The following is an 18,194-nucleotide window of genomic DNA, read 5'->3' as shown; positions in this document are numbered from 1 at the left end:
GAACCCCTTCTCCTTCTGGCTCTGATTCTGGATCTCTGGAGCCCAAGCTCTCTCACTTCTGACTCTGCTCTTTCAAGCTTACAGTCTTAGTTTATATAGCAATCAGTAAGGGGGTGACACAAAGATGTGTTGAACATCGACAAATCAACAATGAGAGGTAAGACCACTCCTCCAGGAGATTAACTCAAGGATAAAATCTCATCTAAAGAGATTACTTCATATTACTAGGCGATCTGCTCAAGGGTGGGATCCCAATGAGGGTGTGTTCTTTCCTCAGTTAGTAATCTACTTAAATAATTGTAGTAAATCTACTTCTAATATTTCTAGCAATGTCATTCTGTGTGAGCACAGTAAGAGATAATAAACTTACAGTTTGGTTCTTCCTGAGAACATCTCACTATACATTCCGTAGTCCTCAGACCAGGTTAGGGCTGGAGCGATAGCACAGCGATAGGGCGTTTGCCTTGCATGCAGCCAACATGGCCGACCCGAGTTCGATTCCTTCGCCCCTCTCGGAGAGCCCGGCAAGCTACCGAGAGTATCTCGCCCGCACGGCAGAGCCTGGCAAGCTCCCTGTGACATATTCGATATGCCAAACACAGTAACAACAAAGTCTCCAATGGAGACGTTACTGGGCCCGCTCGAGCAAATCGATGATCAACGGGAGGGCCTTTACTTTACTTTACTTTACAGACCAGGTTAGTCTTCTTAGCCCCAGCAGGGTCCTAGTCTCATCATTACTTACTTTTGGACCATGACAGCAGTTGTCCATGATCATGCCATCAACTTATAGTTGAGTATCGTGGTGCTTTGTCCCGGCCCATTTCAATGTCAGGGTAGCTCACAGATTGCCCTGGGTCCATTCAGTCCCTTGTCAGGACCCTGCTTTTGGGGTGCTAGAAACTAAGGGCAACTGAGACAAGAAAGCAGATGCCCAGGAGTAAATATTTTTCGGAGTCAATCAACTCCCAAGTTACAAAGCAGAATATTAACTGTCTTCCTGTGTCCATACAAAAAGGACATTGCTTACAATACAAGTTCAGTGTTCTTTGAAACGTGGGTCGGCCAAGTTTCGCCCCTTTCGGAAAGCCCGGCAAGCTACTGAGAGTATCTCGCCCGCACGGCAGAGCCTGGCAAGCTACACGTGATATATTCCATATGCCAAACACAGTAACAACAAAGTCTCCAATGCAGACGTTACTGGGCCACTCCAGCAAATTGATGAACAAGGGAGGACAGTGATACAGTGATACAGTTCTTAGAGGAATCTGATCTTACAAGCTAACAGAATCTGATTAGGGAGAAAAGGTGATTAACTGGCTGGGGAGGAGAGCATAGGGACATAGTTACAAATAGACAAAAGAATAGGAGTTATTCAGGAGCACTGGGATGGGTGTGACCTGATAAACCTAAGCTACCTGAGGAAGGACAAAACAGTGTTATCCTACACTTTCAGCCTCTCTCTTCCCAACCTGGGGTCCAACCACCAGTCTTCTCACAAAGCCTCCTGCCCTGGTCTGGCATTTCAGTGGTTTCCTGACTTCTGAGATGGGTCTTCTGTGTTAAAGCCGGCAGGCTGGCAGACAGAGAAGGGTCCCCATGGTAATGTCATTCCTGGCACTTAATGAAATCCTTAGCCCCAAGTCTACAAGAGCCTGAAAAAGACCTGGTGCCAGAGCAGATCCTGAGGAGGCAACAAACTTCAGCAAAGACAAAGACTAAGAACAGGATCTGAAAGACATTCACCAAAACCTTCAAATTCCTTCTTCTATGACAATGCCTGATCAACTCTCAAGTCACTGAAAATTCCAGAAGGCAACCTGAAGAATGCCCATATAAAAGGCATTCAGGGCTCTCTGCCTTTGGAGAAGCCACATTCTCTCTTGCACTTTACTCTCTCTCCTCCCTTCCCTTCCTCAAAAGCTTTCAAAGGAAATCTGTTTTTATTTAACTGTTCAGCTTCTCCTGAAATTCCTTCCTGGGATTGTTAGGTACCGGATAGCCAGACCTAGAGTCATACCGCAGCAATGACAGGCCGCAGCTAGCATTAAGTTTTGATTAGGCCTAAGTTTCTGTTTCCCAGAAACTGAACTTTTAATTTCTGGTAAGAAACTGCCAGAACATCTGACTTGGCATGAGGGGTCATTATGTCCGTTTTTTGGAACAACCAGAAACTGACTAACTTATCAAATGTTGACTAATAGCTGAAGACTGTTGCTTGATCACTGCTATCATAGTGCTTGCTTAACCTTGGAACCTATATAAACTGCTTGCACTTGGAGGTCGGGGTTGCTATCAAGAGACCACTTTTTGAGGGTGAGATAGTTGACCCAAGTTAACTGAAATAAAACTCCTTTGCACTTGCATTACTGTCTTTCTGACTGTTGTTCACGCCGTGATCCGAAAACCCGGGTACAACATATGAGGGCTAGTCCTCCGGGATCTCGGATGAACAGACACAGACCTTAGAACAGTATGGAGTTTTTCTAAAACAAAAAAAAAGTTCACGGTTGCTCAGGGGTGGTCTCCTTGAGACTGAGGGGCCTGAGTAAAAAGGGGTCTGGTGACGGTCAGACATTTACTGGGGCTCTGACTCCACCAGTTGCACTGGAAGGTCAACAAGAGCCAAGTGTGAAGGGAGACGTCCCTGACACTCCTGGGACTGCAAGATAGATCTAAGCGGACTCTATTCGGTAGGTTCTCAGGGCAGTCAGATCTGGAAAGGTTTTTTTGTACACGACTGGCATTATTCACTGTTTGTCTGTTTGTCATCTCCGTGTCGGATTTTGTGGACGTCTGGTGTAGTGTGTCTTAGTGTGACTCTGCTTTGACTCCCCTTGTGCTTGATTTCATTATGGGTCAGACTCAGTCTACTTCACTTTCCCTTGTGACGGACCATTTCAGAAATTTCAGGTCCAAGGGCAGCAACCTTTCGGTAGAGGTGAAGAGAAGTAAACTGATAACTCTTTGTTCTGCAGAATTGCCAGCTTTCAACGTTAGCTGGCTAGTGGAAGGTACGTTTGATCTGGGGACCATTCTAAAAAGTTCAAGGTAAAGTTTTCTTTCCAGGACTGAGAGGACACCTGGATCAGACCCCTTCCATCCTGGTCTGGCAGGAACTGGTTGAGAGACCCCTGCCTGGTTAAAAACAAGAGTGTTGTGAAACAGTACAGAGTCAAAATTAGGCTATTTAGTTTAATAACGGAGGTATAGAGGCCATCAGAACAAAGTTTTCTCATGTTTTCAAATATTTTCTTATGCTGTTATTTAAAAGTTGGTGAGTACCGATGATCTCCTTCTGTGTCTAAAAGCATATTTGGACTGTGCAATTGTTAAAGTGTCTGGTGTAAAAATCTTATGATTTAAGATAATTAAGGACTTTTATAATTAAGCCAAATGCTTCACAAAAAAAGAAAGAAAATGATGGTTTAAGAATTTTCTTATGTTAGTGTGTTAATGTATATATTTGTTTATATTTGTACTGGACTATCAAAATGTGAGTAGAAATTATTGTGGTACATGAAAACAAGTTTAAAGAGTAATGGGTTAAAAATGTGAGTTTCTAAAGTTATAAAATTGTTTGCAAAACTTTTATCCCATCAGAATTTAAAGATATCAGGCTTTTTTGCTGGAATTTCAGACCAGCTTCAGGTCTTCTTGCTGAAGGAAAAAAAGTGAGTCGTTTTTAAAAACCAAGTGAACCCAAGCAGCTAAAAAACAGCCCCTCCTTGTCTTCAGTGACCTTGCATCTGAACAGAGGCAGCTGCCTCCGGGCCCTTCTCCCTTCTCAGCTGAAGCAAGTGAGAGCTGAGAATGGTGACATATCACAGTATTATGCTGATTCCAGTCTTGAAGTTCATTCATTCATTCATTCATCATCCTGTTATTCATCGATTGCCTCGAGCAGGCCCCAGTAACGTCTCTTTCATCCTAGCCCTGAGATTATATTCAAGGCTCTTTAGGAGAATGAGACCCATCATTGTTACTGGTATTTGGCATATTGGGTACACCACGGGGAGTTTGCCAGAATCTGCCCTGTGGGCAGGCTACATTCGATAGCCTGCAAGTTTGTCCAAAATAGGAATGAGATAATACGATGTCATAAAAAGATGTCCTGAGAAAATGTTCCGGGAGCTGGATTTTATAGTCTCTGAGTCTTGGCCGTTGATGGGATTACACCGCGCCAGGGAGCCAGGTGGTGAGTGTGACCCCCCCCTACTGGAATTTGGAGGATCTGGGTGGAGGATGCTCGACTCCAATCCAAGTAGGCTTGAAGTTAGGAAGTTAATATCTAAGTGCTAAAAGTTTTGAATGCTTTTTCAATAGGGAATATCCAGGAAACAAAATATGTGTTTGTTGCAAAAAGGAATTAGAGTTTAAAACATTCTGGCAGAAGAGTTTTGTCTCAAGAATTACGAAAGAGGGGCTGGAGCAATAGCACAATGGGTAGGGCGTTTGCCTTGCACGCAGCCAACCCGGGTTCAATTCCCAGCATCCCATACGGTCCCCTGAGCACCGCCAGGAGTAATTCCTGACTGAAGAGCCAGGAGTAACCCCTGTGCATCACCGGGTGTGACCCCCCCACCAAAAAAAGAATTACAAAAGGAAGTAGGAGATAAAACAGAAAACTAGAAGAAATTATTTGACCTTCATAATAAGAAAAATTACAGTGCAGAGATGCGATCAAGGAAGACCTCAAAGAGAGAAGAGCAGAAGTACTGGTAGATACAGCAGAAACCAGGAAAAGTATTCGTAACGCCCGCCTGTCCTTCGCCAACTACAAGACCAAGATGACTGCCCTCTGACGTCCTGATGGATCCATCACATCCTCCAGAACGGCAATGGAGAAGATTATCCATGACTTCTACTCAAATCTCTTCGACAGCCATGTCCACTTGCCGACATACCAAATTCCACAGGATGGATATGTCGTTCCCAATTTTCTCCCTTCCGAAATCCGACACGCCATTTCGTCGGTAAAGAAACAAACAGCACCCGGCCCAGACAAGGTCAGACCTGAACACCTGAAAAACCTGCCGTCAGTACTCATCAATACACTGGCTCGGCTCTTCACTCGCTACCTGTCTGAATGCAAGGTTCTGTCCCAATGGAAAACCAGCAGGACCGTTCTACTGTTCAAGAAGGGAGACATCCATGACATTGGCAACTATCGCCCGATCTGCCTATTGTCTGTCATCTACAAGTTGTTCACTCGAGTCATCCTAAATAGGATTGGCAGAGCACTAGATGAAGGACAACCATGCGAGCAAGCTGGGTTCCGCAAAGGATTCAGCATCATTGACCATATCCACACGATAACCAAGCTCATTGAGGTTTCTCGGGAGTTCAAGATGCCGCTCTGTCTAACGTTCATTGATTTAAAGAAGGCCTTTGATTCTGTTGAGACGGAAGCAGTCATTGAAGCCCTAGCCAATCAGGGCATTCAAGCCCAATACATCAGGATCCTCCGTGAGCTGTATTGCGGATTCACTACCAGGATCTCACCATTCTACAAAGAAGTGATCGTTGACGTCAAGAGAGGGGTGCGGCAGGGTGATACTGTTGGGATCGGGAGTTCCCTAGCCCTGGGAGGCGTGGAGAGACCAGATAGACACAATTCCTGCAGGAGTAAAAACGGGGTTTATTTAGACCAGCATGCTGGGGCTCCGCAGCATACCCCAAAAATGGGCAGTGGCTGAGAGCCCCGAACTTCTTCAAAGGGGATCTTATATAGGCCTTCACTGACCGTTACAGCAAAGCCCGCGCATTTCATAACCAATAGATTTGTAACAACATATACTTTCTTAACCAATCCATTTAAAATTACCTCACTCCTTAGCCTATAGATTCAAAGATCAGCATTTACGTACATCGATTGTCAGCAAGGTTATAGCCAGAATCATTAAGCCTTAGGTAATCTCCCTTGACCATCCTCGTTTTGAGTTACCCAAGTCTGCAGGGTGCTTTAGTGAGACAATACATTCCAGGAAAGGGCAATTTCCCCCAACCCGCCCGCATCCTGAGTTATCCTTTACCCAAATCTGCAGGGTGCTTTACTGAGACAATACATTTCAGGGACAGTAAATACACCTGAATCCTGTCACACTTGGTTTAGAAAGAAGTTATGCCCTGTTCACTTTCCAAGTCCCCTCTCCCCCAGGTGCAAAGCAGCCAAGCAGTTTTACAGAAAGCAATGTTGCAAGTTAGCTAAAGTACACAAAAATTTGATGCCCTAATATGGATTCTTTCAATACCATTTCACCAAAACTCTTCAGTGCCACCCTCGAGAACATCATGCGACGACTGGAATGGGAAGGAATGGGAGTGAAGATAGATGGTCGGCAACTACACCACCTCCGCTTTGCTGATGACATTGTTTTCATAACACCAAACATCAGCCAAGCGGCACAAATGCTGGCCAACTTTGACCATGAGTGTGGAAAGGTAGGACTACAGCTGAATCTTACGAAGACAATGTTTATGAGAAACAGCCTCATTCCTGACGCCCCATTCGCTCTCAACGGAATGACCATCTCCGAATGCAACAGCTATGTGTACCTAGGTCAAGAGGTCAACATGACAAATGATCTGGTACCGGAGCTGCGCAGGAGGAGAGTGGCTTGGAACGCCTTCAAGAATGTCGAAGAAATAGCTAAGAGGACGAAGAACCTCCGGCTCCGGGCACATCTCTTTGATTCCACTGTTCTTCCTGCATTAACATATGCCTCAGAGACCTGGGCCCTCCGCAAACAGGATGAGAACGAACGCTATTCAGGTCTCCCAAAGAAGAATAGAAAGAGCTATGCTTGGAATATCACGTTTCACTCAAATGAGAGAAAGAATCCGGAGTTCTGACATCCATCGACAATCAAGGATCAGGGACGCTGTCTCATTTGCCAAGGTGTCGAAAATCAGATGGGCTGGTCACGTAATGAGATTTAAAGACGACCGCTGGACTAGAGCTGTTACCGACTGGATTCCACGGGATGTCAAAAGACCGCATGGCCGCCCACCTACCAGATGGTCAGACTTCTTCGTCAAGATCACGAATGATCGGTTTGAGGCCCTTCATGTTCCCGGAGCGAACAGATGCCATTGGGCTACACTAGCACGCGACAGGGACAAATGGAGACGTTACTGGCGCCTGCTCGAGCAAATCGACGACTGACGGGAAGTTAAGTGATTAAGTGATAGATAATCTAAAACTTCATTCCCTTTCTCTGTATTTTGTGATTTTCAAGGATTGTTTAAAAGACAAGCTCAAACTGCATATGTGACTATTTGAGTTGTGTACTGGAAAGGAAATAAAAATTGAGGTTAGAATCATTTAAAAAAATAAGATAAAATACAAAATGCAGTCCACTGGAAGTGATGAAGTGGGCAAAGGTTTAAGGAATATGTAGGTAAGTGAAATATGAATGTTGTGAGTATTTTACCTAGAATTCGAAATCCTATGTTGTAAGATCTTTAATTATGAACCTTTTGAATATCTATGGGACTGATGTAATGCTCTTAAAAGAGTACTGCAGAGTGAAGCTTAGGCATGGTAATTGAGATAATGATTAACAACTTGTTTGCAAATTTCTTGGTAGATCAAACTATAATAAATTGAGTAAAAATAAGGTTAAAACCTGTGAGACATGACTATAAGGAAGGAATGTAAGTGTGCATTTTAAATAAAAAGGGCGATAGATGGAGATATCGTTAGTGGGAAAAAGGAAAGGAATCCTGTTAAAGTGAAACTGGTTTTTGAAGAAAGGTTACAGGACAAAATGAAAGTAAAGGAATGTGTAGAAGGCTTGAGAATGTAAAGAAATATGTAGGTTTGAGGTTTAAGGAAAGAAACTGTAATCGAACTATATTGTTATAAGAAACTCTTTAAATTATCTGCAGAATTGTTCTAGTATCCAGACTCCTGTTACAGTGCTCTTAGATCATTGAAAATCAAGGCTTTCAATTTGGAACTAAATAAGTTAGATATGATATTGTTAAACTGCATATTCTATCTTTACAGAACATAATGCTTCTTTTGACTAGGACCCATAGTAAATGGGTAGATCTCATTGTTAGTAAGGTAGATGTTTGCTTTTCTCTCCTCAGTGCCATGAAGCATTAAAGCACTATGTTTATTTCATAAACCTAGACAAAAGCCTTTCCTCCCTGCAATAGGGTCTACCCCTGCTGCAGACAGGAAAACCAGCTATGGGACCCCAAAAGTCCTCTTCCAGGGAAGGAGTCAGAGGATTGATCTAAATAACTGAAGCAGGTATTTAATAGTTGCTGTTTCAAGTACTCTACAAACCTCAGGGAGATCCCAAAGGCAGGCCGGCTCTGGAAAAGACTGGACATTGCCTGTGCCGTGGAAAATGAGGAAGCTGGAAGTCTGCAATGACTGACTCAGCCTGGGCCCTGCCCTCAGTGTCAAAAACTGGAAGTCGAGATCTCACCCAGCCCTGAAGAAGGAATGGGATGGACTCCTGACTGCAAGGACACTTCTCCGGAGGGTAAGAGACCTGAGGCCACATTCAGTTTGACCTGAAGGCTCTACCTGTAGCTTATCGTGGGACTGATCTTCACATCTTATGGCCGAGCCTGGGGTAGCCCTGATGTGAGGTAAAACATTAAATGCTGTTATTGGTGTGTCTCCTGATTTGTCTTTGACCAGTCCCTAGGACTTCTTAGTAAATAATAGGGCACCCCAAATTCCAATCTTCCTGTGTTTGTGCAAAAGAAGAAGCCAGGTTTATTAAGTTGTCTGGCAAATTTAAAATGGAGGAGGAGAGAAAACCATGTTTCTGTAATTTGCCTCTTTTGTGAGAATCAGACATCAACGATCACTTCTTTGTAGAATGGTGAGATCCTTGTAGTGAATCTGCATTACAGCTCATGGAGGATCCTGATATATTGGGCTTGAATGCCCTGATTGGCTAGGGCTTCAATGACCGCTTCCGTCTCAACAGAATCAAAGGCCTTCTTTAAATCAATGAACGTTAAACAGAGTGGCAGAGTGGCATCTTGAACTCCCGAGAAACCTCAATGAGCTTGGTTATCGTGTGGATATGGTCGATGGTGCTGAATCCTTTGTGGAACCCTGCTTGCTCGCATGGTTGTCCTTCATCTAGTGTTCTGCCAATCCTGTTTAGGATGACTCGAGTGAACAACTTGTAGATGACAGACAATAGGCAGATCAGGCGATAGTTGCCAATGTCATGGATGTCTCCCTTCTTGAACAGTAGTACGGTCCTGCTGGTTTTCCATTGGGACGGAACCTTGCATTCAGACAGGTAGCGAGTGAAGAGCCACGCCAGTGTATTGATGAGTACTGACGGCAGGTTCTTCAGGTGTTCAGGTCTGACCTTGTCTGGGCCGGGTGTTGTTTGTTTCTTTACCGATGAAATGGCGTGTCGGATTTCGGAAGGGAGAACGTTGGGAACGACAGATCCATCCTGTGGAATTTGGTATGTCAGCAAGTGGACATGGCTATCGAAGAGATTTGAGTAGAAGTCATGGATAATCTTCTCCATTGCCGTTCTGGAGGATGTGATGGATCCATCAGGACGTCGGAGGGCAGTCATCTTGGTCTTATAGTTGGCGAAGGACAGGCGGGCGTTATGAATACTTTTCCCGGCTTCTGCCGCATCTACCAGTACTTCTGCTCTTCTCTCTTTGAGGTCTTCCTTGATCGCATCTCTGCACTGCTTTGCGAGCTCGGACATTAGCTTGCGGTTGCCTGAGGCATGCGCCAAACCACGCTGGTGAATTAGCTCAAGAGTTTTCGAAGATAGGCGATTTTTTGTGGCTATCTCTCTCTTGGCGTTCCTCGCACATTCATGGAGGTGCTGAACCAGTCGATCGTATTCCTCGTCATTGTTGTCAACAATGGCATCTTCCCATGTTGCCGCAATAGTACCAAAGAGTTCCCAGTTGGTGGTCATTCTGGGAGTTCTCTTTTTGAACTTTGCAGCCCTTTCTCCCCGCTCTGTGAAGTAGAATTTTGCACGAAGGAGACGGTGGTCCGATCCCGTTCAAAATTTTGGGACAACAGTGACATCAGTCAGGCAAAACCGTCGATTGAATATGATGTGGTCTATTTCGTTGTGGAATCGTCCACCGGGAGACTCCCATGTCCATCGTTTAGATTCTGCCTTCCGGAACTGTGAGTTACCATGAATGGTCTTCGTCGACATGATGAACTCAGACAGTCTCTCACCCTGTTCGTTCCATTCTAGGCCATGGGTCCCGATGTGAAGTACTTCAGCTGATCTTCTCGGTCGTATCTTGGCATTAAAATCACCCACAATGATCTTGTAGAAGGTGTGGTCTTCTTTATAGAACTTCTCTAGCTCCATGTAGAACTTCTCGATTTCTCTTTCATCATAATGAGATGTTGGTGCGTAGACAACGAAGATAGAAACTGCAGGCAGTGAGCCACATCTATTCAAATGTAAACGTCCGATTCGGGTTGTTAGACATTCGAATGAATCAATGCTCTTGGCCAAGTTTGTGTTGACAAGGACACCGACGCCTCCAACACCTCTTTTATCGCATGTTCCGAGGAACAATTCTTCTCCAGTGTCGAAAACGGCATGGTGAGATTCGTGCCTTCTTGTCTCGGTCAGACCAATGATGTCGTACTTGATCATTCGCACTTGTACCATCAGGTCCTCGATGAATGCATCTGATGCTAGCGTACGTGCATTGAAAGTACAGATGATCATTTTTGTCTTCCTTCTTTGTGGCAGCCTAGGTCGGCCTTGAGATTTTGTCGGCCTCTCCTTTCTCATCCTTCTCAGTGCTGCCATGTCGGTGAAGCCGTCAGGATCAGGTGAATGAGACCAGTTGTAGTTACTGGTTTTGGCATATCGAATACACAGCGGATAGCTTGCCAGGCTCTTCCGTGCGGGCGGAATACTCTCGGTAGCTTGCCAGTCTTTCCGAGAGGGATAGAGGCTTTTGGGGCGACCTCTAATCACCCTTGTAGGTGTTACCATATTTGAACCCTATCAAATATGGTACGACAATTCCGGAAGATGGGTATTTAGTGTCTTATGATGTGTCGCGCGTCCTGGAGTGTGGCGACGGCTGGGTAGTGGAAGTAGTGTCGTTGATGTCAAGAGAGGGGTGCAGCAGGGTGATACCATTTCACCGAAACTCTTCAGTGCCACCCTCGAGAACATCATGAGACGACTGGAATGGGAAGGAATGGGAGTGAAGATAGATGGTCGGCAACTACACCACCTCCGCTTTGCTGATGACATTGTTTTCATAACACCAAACATCAGCCAAGTGGCACAAATGCTGGCCGACTTTGACCGTGAGTGTGGAAAGGTAGGACTACAGCTGAATCTTACGAAGACAATGTTTATGAGAAACAGCCTCATTCCTGACGCCCCATTCGCTCTCAATGGAACGACCATCTCCGAATGCAACAGCTATGTGTACCTAGGTCGAGAGGTCAACATGACAAATGACCTGGCACTCGAGCTGCGCAGGAGGAAGAGAGCGGCTTGGAATGCCTTCAAGAACGTCGAAGAAATAGCTAAGAGGATGAAGAACCTCTGGCTCCGGGCACATCTCTTTGATTCCACTGTTCTTCCTGCATTAACATATGCCTCAGAGATCTGGGCCCTACGCAAACAAGATGAGAACGCTATTCAGGTCTCCCAAAGAAGAATAGAAAGAGCTATGCTTGGAATATCACGTTTCACTCAAATGAGAGAAAGAATCCGGAGTTCTGACATCCATCGACAATCAAGGATCAGGGACGCTGTCTCATTTGCCAAGGTGTCGAAAATCAGATGGGCTGGTCACGTAATGAGATTTAAAGACGACCGTTGGACTAGAGCTGTTACTGACTGGATTCCACGGGATGTCAAAAGACCGCATGGCCGCCCACCTACCAGATGGTCAGACTTCTTTGTCAAGATCATGAACGATCGGTTTGAGGCCCTTCATGTTCCCGGAGCGAAGAGATGCCATTGGGCTACACTGGCACGCAACAGGGATGAATGGAGATGTTACTGGCGCCTGCTCGAGCAAATCGACGACTAATGGGAAGTTAAGTGATTAAGTGATTAAGTGAGAATCAGATTCTAGTTATACAAAGGTGATAGAATAATTGGGTAATTCCGTAAGTAAGCTGTCTTGTGTATAAAGAAACCAATGTTGTGCATGCTGTCACCAATCTGACCAGAAAAGTGGAAACCAGAGCTAAATAAATTAGATATGATGTTGTTATGATTAGATATGATGATGTTGTTATGATTAGATATGATGATGTTACCAAAGAGGGGACCTCAGCTTAGAGTGCAGGAATTGCTTCCCTAGCCTGTCAATTGACTAAAGTACTGAGAGTGGACATCTAAACTGGTTCTCTTAGTCCTATGAATACATAACAGCTCTCAATTCTTGTTCCATCATGAGATTAATACCCCATTTAGAGAATAGTTCCTCTAAGCAGAAGAGGAAGAATGAGCATTGGAGCGAGATTTCCAAAGGGAATTTGAAAATTATTGACCTCTAGACTAATACAGTGAAATATTAAAAGGATTGAACAGGGCAGTAAGAAGGAAGAAAGGTAGCTTGAGATTTCACCTCTTGTGCAGGCAGGGTCAGCGTCCCTGTGTCAGCATGAAGCAGCTCCAGAAGATGGAACTTCGATCATTTTCCCTTTAAAGATTTAAGGTGGTGGAATCTCTGAGGAATCCCTTCTAATTGCCTTGTTGTGAGTACAAACTCCCTTTACAGAGAAATTCTGTTCCCTTTGAAATTCTTTTGGGTCAACTGCCACTACTTCAACTTAGCCTTTAAAAAGGAAGTGTATGGGGCTTGAGTGATAGCACAGCAGGTAGGGCGTTTACCTTTCACAAGGCTGACCCAGATTCGATTCCCAGCATCCCACATAGTCCCCTGAGCACCACCAGGAGTAAGCAGAGCCGGGAATAAGCCCTCTGCAACGCCAAGTGTGACCCAGAAAACAAACAAACAAAAAAAAACTAAAAAAAAAAGGAGGTGTAGGCCAGAATGTATAATCTCTCTCTTCTCCAGTCATTACTGGCCCTACAGGTGTCAAGGTCCAGCTCCATGCAGGGCTTGGAGCACACTGCCAGAGTGCACTACTCATCCGTACACATTGGGAGATCTGGTCTGAATCAGGCGACATAAGACTGCCACTTGCGAGCCTCGGTGGAGAGGTTCTTACACCATGATCCTGGCCAGACCAACTGCTCTGAAGGTGGAGGGAATCAAGACCTGGGTACACGCTTCACACGTAAAGGCTGCCTCCCCGCTTGGAGGCAGAAGTTGGGTGTCCCAGAAATGACACCAACCAGCAGCATTTCCAAACAATGGGAGATGACCCCCTCAAGATAAGACCGAAGAAAGTGACTGAAAGGAACCATGAGAGGGCATGGGTTATTCTGTTTCTGCACACTTGTGGTGACAGCTGCAGCCTGAGCTCCTTATATGCCCCAGTTTTGGCATGGGATATCTGTGCTGGTTATGACCCATGCTGGAACCTGTGTTGGTTCAGGGACCTACCGAGCCTATTGTCTTGCATGTAAACCATTGCGTGTCCCCTTCCTTCTTTGCCAATTTCAGTCCTCCTGAATTGTGTTTAATGGTAAAGATGTGCTTACAGATATATTGTTATAGGAAGGGAGCTGGGAAAATCAACTTGTCACCTGATCCAATTCCACCTGGGATTCCTAGTGCTCCTGCTTTTGTTCCTGAAGGTGGGCCTCTGCATTCTGAATAAGTAGGTTTCTTTTGTTAAAGATAGGATAAACAGGTGCAACTGATGGTGCCCAGGCAACAGCACAGAGAGTTTCCACAAAATGACGAAAAAGAAACAGTAGAATAGGTTGACCTTTACCAGGCCCATATATGAGGAGGATTCCTCATATGAACTACAGAAAAAAAGGAATGTTAGGTGCCTGATAGCCAGACCTAGAGCCATACTGCAGCAATGACAGGCCGCAGCTAACATTGTTTTGACTAGGCCTAAATTTCTGATTCCAGAAACTGAACTTTTAATTTCTGGTAAGGAACTGCTAGAACATCTGACTTGTCACTATGTCCATTTTTCGGAACAACCAGAAACTGACTGTTATCAAATGTTGACAAATAGCTGAAGATTGTTGCTTGATCACTGCTATCATAGTGCTTGCTCAACCTTGGAACCTATATAAACTGCTTGCACTTGGAGGTCGGGGTTGCTATCAAGAGACCAATTTTTGTGGGTGAGATAGTTGACCCCAGTTAACTGGATTAAAACTCCTTTGCACTTGCGTTACTGTCTCTCTGACTGTTGTTCATGCCGTGACCCAAAAACCCAGGTACAACAGGAGAAAGGCAAAGGACTCAAAAGGCCTGGGTAAGGCTAGGACTGACGTTCCTTTCCTGCAAAGAGCAATTCCTCACTCCAACCTGAGTCCATGGTATAAGGACGAAACTGACGCCATGATAAACAGCAGAAATGAGAAAAATCAGGTAGCCTCAGGTTCAGTCCCTGGAACTGAAACTGTCTCTGTTTCCCAGCAATGAAACAACGTGTAACTAGCCAACCTGAACCGACCTGGGATAGTTCCTGGGCCCAGCAAGTGGGCTCAATCAATCACTATGCCCCCAGTCAAAATGCCCTAGAAATTGTCTTTTGTTAACCCTAAAAGAATGCATAGCTATGTAACCATGAACTGTTACTGGAAACTATTGTTTACCTATTGCCTGACCACTGTTACTTAGACACTTGCCAAAACACTTTTGTTTGGTAACTAGGTAAGGTTTTTTTCTGAAACAATAAGTTATGTACTGCATATGTAATCAAACCCTGTATAAATGTTTGCTGCCTGAAGTCGGGGTTGCTATCAAGAGACCACTCTGTGGTTTAGATAGTTGACCCCAAGATACTGGAATTAAACTCCTGCTGCTTTTGCATTATCGTGTTTTTGTCTCTATCCATCTCATCACTTGAGAATCCATAGTCCCAGGTTTAATAATGCCTTCCAAGAAAGTGAATGGTGGAGATTAACTCTCTCATGCTAGGCAGAACAAGTGGACATCAGGTGTGGCTTGGCCGCTACTGGGGCTGGAGGAACTGGAAGCTCATGCCATGCAGGGGCTCATGGCAGATTTAATCAGTCCTAGACTTCCCAGCCAGTCCTGGAGTGGTAGAGGTGGATCGGGAGAAAGTGGCTGTCTGTCTTCTCTCTGCTTCACATAAGTTGCCTGGGGTCATGCCAGTCATCATGCCTGGTCTGCTGCTGGCACCAGGAAGGTCTTATCAGGCCTTAGCTCCTGTACCTACAAGGTGGGTCCTGACAGCCTTAAGGCTAGTTGGTTTTATTTCTTCCCAAGGAATTCCATTGACCTGTGGCCCTTCCCTATCTCCCTGCTTGCCCCAAGGGAACAGTGGGTCATCCTCAGTGTCCGGGCCTGAGCAGGAAATCCTGAGAGGAAGAACTGATTTGTCCTTTGTGAGTTAGAAAGGCGGTGACACACACAGGACTCAAGCGTTAGGTGCCCAAAACTGTCCCCCTGTCTGATCTTGCGGTGCTGCGTACTCGTGATGTCGGTGGGCCCCACGGGTGACTTATGTGAAGTGGGGAGGAGAAAGACAGCCACTTTCTCCCCACCCGCCTCTGCCACCCGGAACCCTGGGTAGGCTAGGACCAGTAAAGTCTGCAGCGAGCACCTGCTCGGCACGGGCCTGAGCCCCGCCAGCCCCACGAGGTGGCCGTCAAGCCACACCTGAAGTCCGCTTGATCTTCTCGGCACGGGAGTTAATCCCCGCCACCCGATTGCTCGGGGAGCCACGGACTCAAGTTGGGGTGAGAATTTGCTCTTTGCGGGAAAGGAGACACCTGTCCCAAGCCTTACCCGAGGTTTCTGGGGTTCTTGTCTCGCTCGCAGAATAGAATTTCAGGAGTAGACGAGCAGTGAAGTAACAGGTTTTATTTGGAGGCTTTTGGAGAGAGAGAGAAAGGGATAAGCAGATAGTAAGAGAGAGAGAGAGAGAGAGAGAGAGAGAGAGAGAGAGAGAGAGAGTAACGCGTCCAGAGGGAACGCGGGCTTCTCCGAGGGTGGAGAGAGCGCCAAGTGGGCTCTCGAGCTGGTTCTTATAGATCCTTCTGACTCGGAATGTTCTGGAATCTCCTTGGGGCTGGGTCACTGGAGTCAACCGGATTGAAAGGGGGTTCGAGAATCATCTGACTTGGAATGTCCTGGAATCTCCTTGGGGCTGGGTCGCTGGAGTTAACCGGATTGAAAGGGGGTTCGAGAATCATCTGACATGGAATGTCCTGGAATCACCTTGGGGCTGGGTCGGTCCTAGAATTCTTCTTCTATGAGACTTTGTTTCATTGCAGAGAGCCTTTCCCTATCTACCTGCCTACATCAAATCCCCCCTAGAGATTCCACCACCTTAAATCTTTAAGGGAGGATGGCAGAAGGTCTATCTTCTGGAGCTGCTTCATGCTGACAATGGGACGCTGGCTCTGCCTACACAAGGGGTGAAATCTCATACTACCTCAGCTTTTAGTGGCCCTCAGCAATGAATTGGTTGGGTTCCTGAAGTTATCTGAAAGAAAAAATCAGTTCGATTAGACCGAGGGATATCACTTTGAAATGGTTAGACCCTGGGAGGAGTAGAAGGTCCTTTCTGACCCAGTAAGGACAATGCTGTTTGCTGTCTTAAAAAAAACAAGAGTTAAAACAACAGAAACCAAAGCGACATAATGCCATACCCATATCTATTATTAAAATAATGGAAAGGAATAACTCTACCCACAGGTTTGGTTGATAGAAAAATGACTTCCTGTGTCCAGATATTTCTACTGGACACAGAAACACCAAGCCATTCTCTGGCTTTCTCAGTACAGATAGGAAAAGCTTCTGCCCATACACTCAATGAGAACCAACAGGTATTTACACCTTGAACATATGAGCATTTGATCATTTGCATAAGGTCAAGCTGTGATCCTCCTCTAAGTTCCTTGATGCTGAACAGGTGTTAGGAGAGGAGGCTCAGGATTTCCTCTAGGTTCATTAATGGCACAGAAAGCACAGTTCTGAATTACTTCTACCTTACTTGCTATTCAGTTCCTTTCCATGGAAGATGGTTTTCACTGGTGTTAAAGCATAACCCTTTAATAATATTCCATTGCATAGGTCCAGGAGTTAGTAACTTTCCTTGTTGGGTAAATCCATCAACTTCCTTTTGGAAACCTCCAATGTCCATGGTTCCTCTTCTGCAGAGCATTCTGGCTTAGAGGAAATATTCTCTGGTGTTAATCCCATGATGCAACAAAAATTAAGATAATATCCTTGTTCTCTTCAAATGACTGTTCACAGAAAATGAGAAGCAATACAGAAAGTATAGAAAGAAAATTCACAGTACTTTAGAACTAGATATTAATCCATTCTAACTTGACCAGTTTAGATGCCCTTTCTTGACACTTTGGCCAATTCACAGACTGGGGGAAAGCAATTAATTCTGTACTCTTGAGATGAGCCTCACCCTAGTAAAACTCTGGCTTCCAATGCTCTGATCAGACTAGTGACAGCATGTATAACATTGAGTTCCTTTATACATTAGGCTATTTACCTACAGTCAGTAAACCAAGTTTTATCTAAATTTCCCAAAAGAGGAAGTACCTTTTAGATCAAGATTAAATACATTTATTCAATCACCTCTGTAGAATTAGAATCTGGTTCTTACAAAAACGAGTTGCAGAAACATGGTTTTCTCTCCACCTTCATTTTAAAACTTTGCAAGATAGCTTAACAAACCTGGCTTGTTCTTTTGCATAAACACAGTAAGATTAGAGAACTCTCCTTTTGGGATACCCCATTATTTACTGAGAAGTCCTGGGGATCTGCTAAAGACAGGAGACAAACCAAAAGTGGCATTAATCTTATCTGGCACGTCAGGGTTACCCATGCCTGGCCATAAGATGTCCCGCGACGAACTGGATGGCCTCGAGCCTTCGGGCCTCATTTTCCACATAGATGTCCTGGCAGAAAGGAGTCCATCCCATCCCTTCTTCAGGGCTGGGAGAAATCCTGGTTTCCAGGTTTTTCCTTGACTCTGAGAGTAGACCCAGACTGAGATAGTCATTGCAGAGTCCTGGATTCCTTATTCTCCATAGCAGTGATGATTTCCAGTCTTTCCTTGAGCTGGCCTGCCTGTAGGGTCG

This window comes from Sorex fumeus, unplaced genomic scaffold, assembly GCF_029834395.1.
Source record: "Sorex fumeus unplaced genomic scaffold, SorFum_2.1 ptg000093l, whole genome shotgun sequence".
NCBI classification, from domain to species: Eukaryota; Metazoa; Chordata; class Mammalia; order Eulipotyphla; family Soricidae; genus Sorex; species Sorex fumeus.
This window is presented reverse-complemented; position numbering follows the sequence as displayed.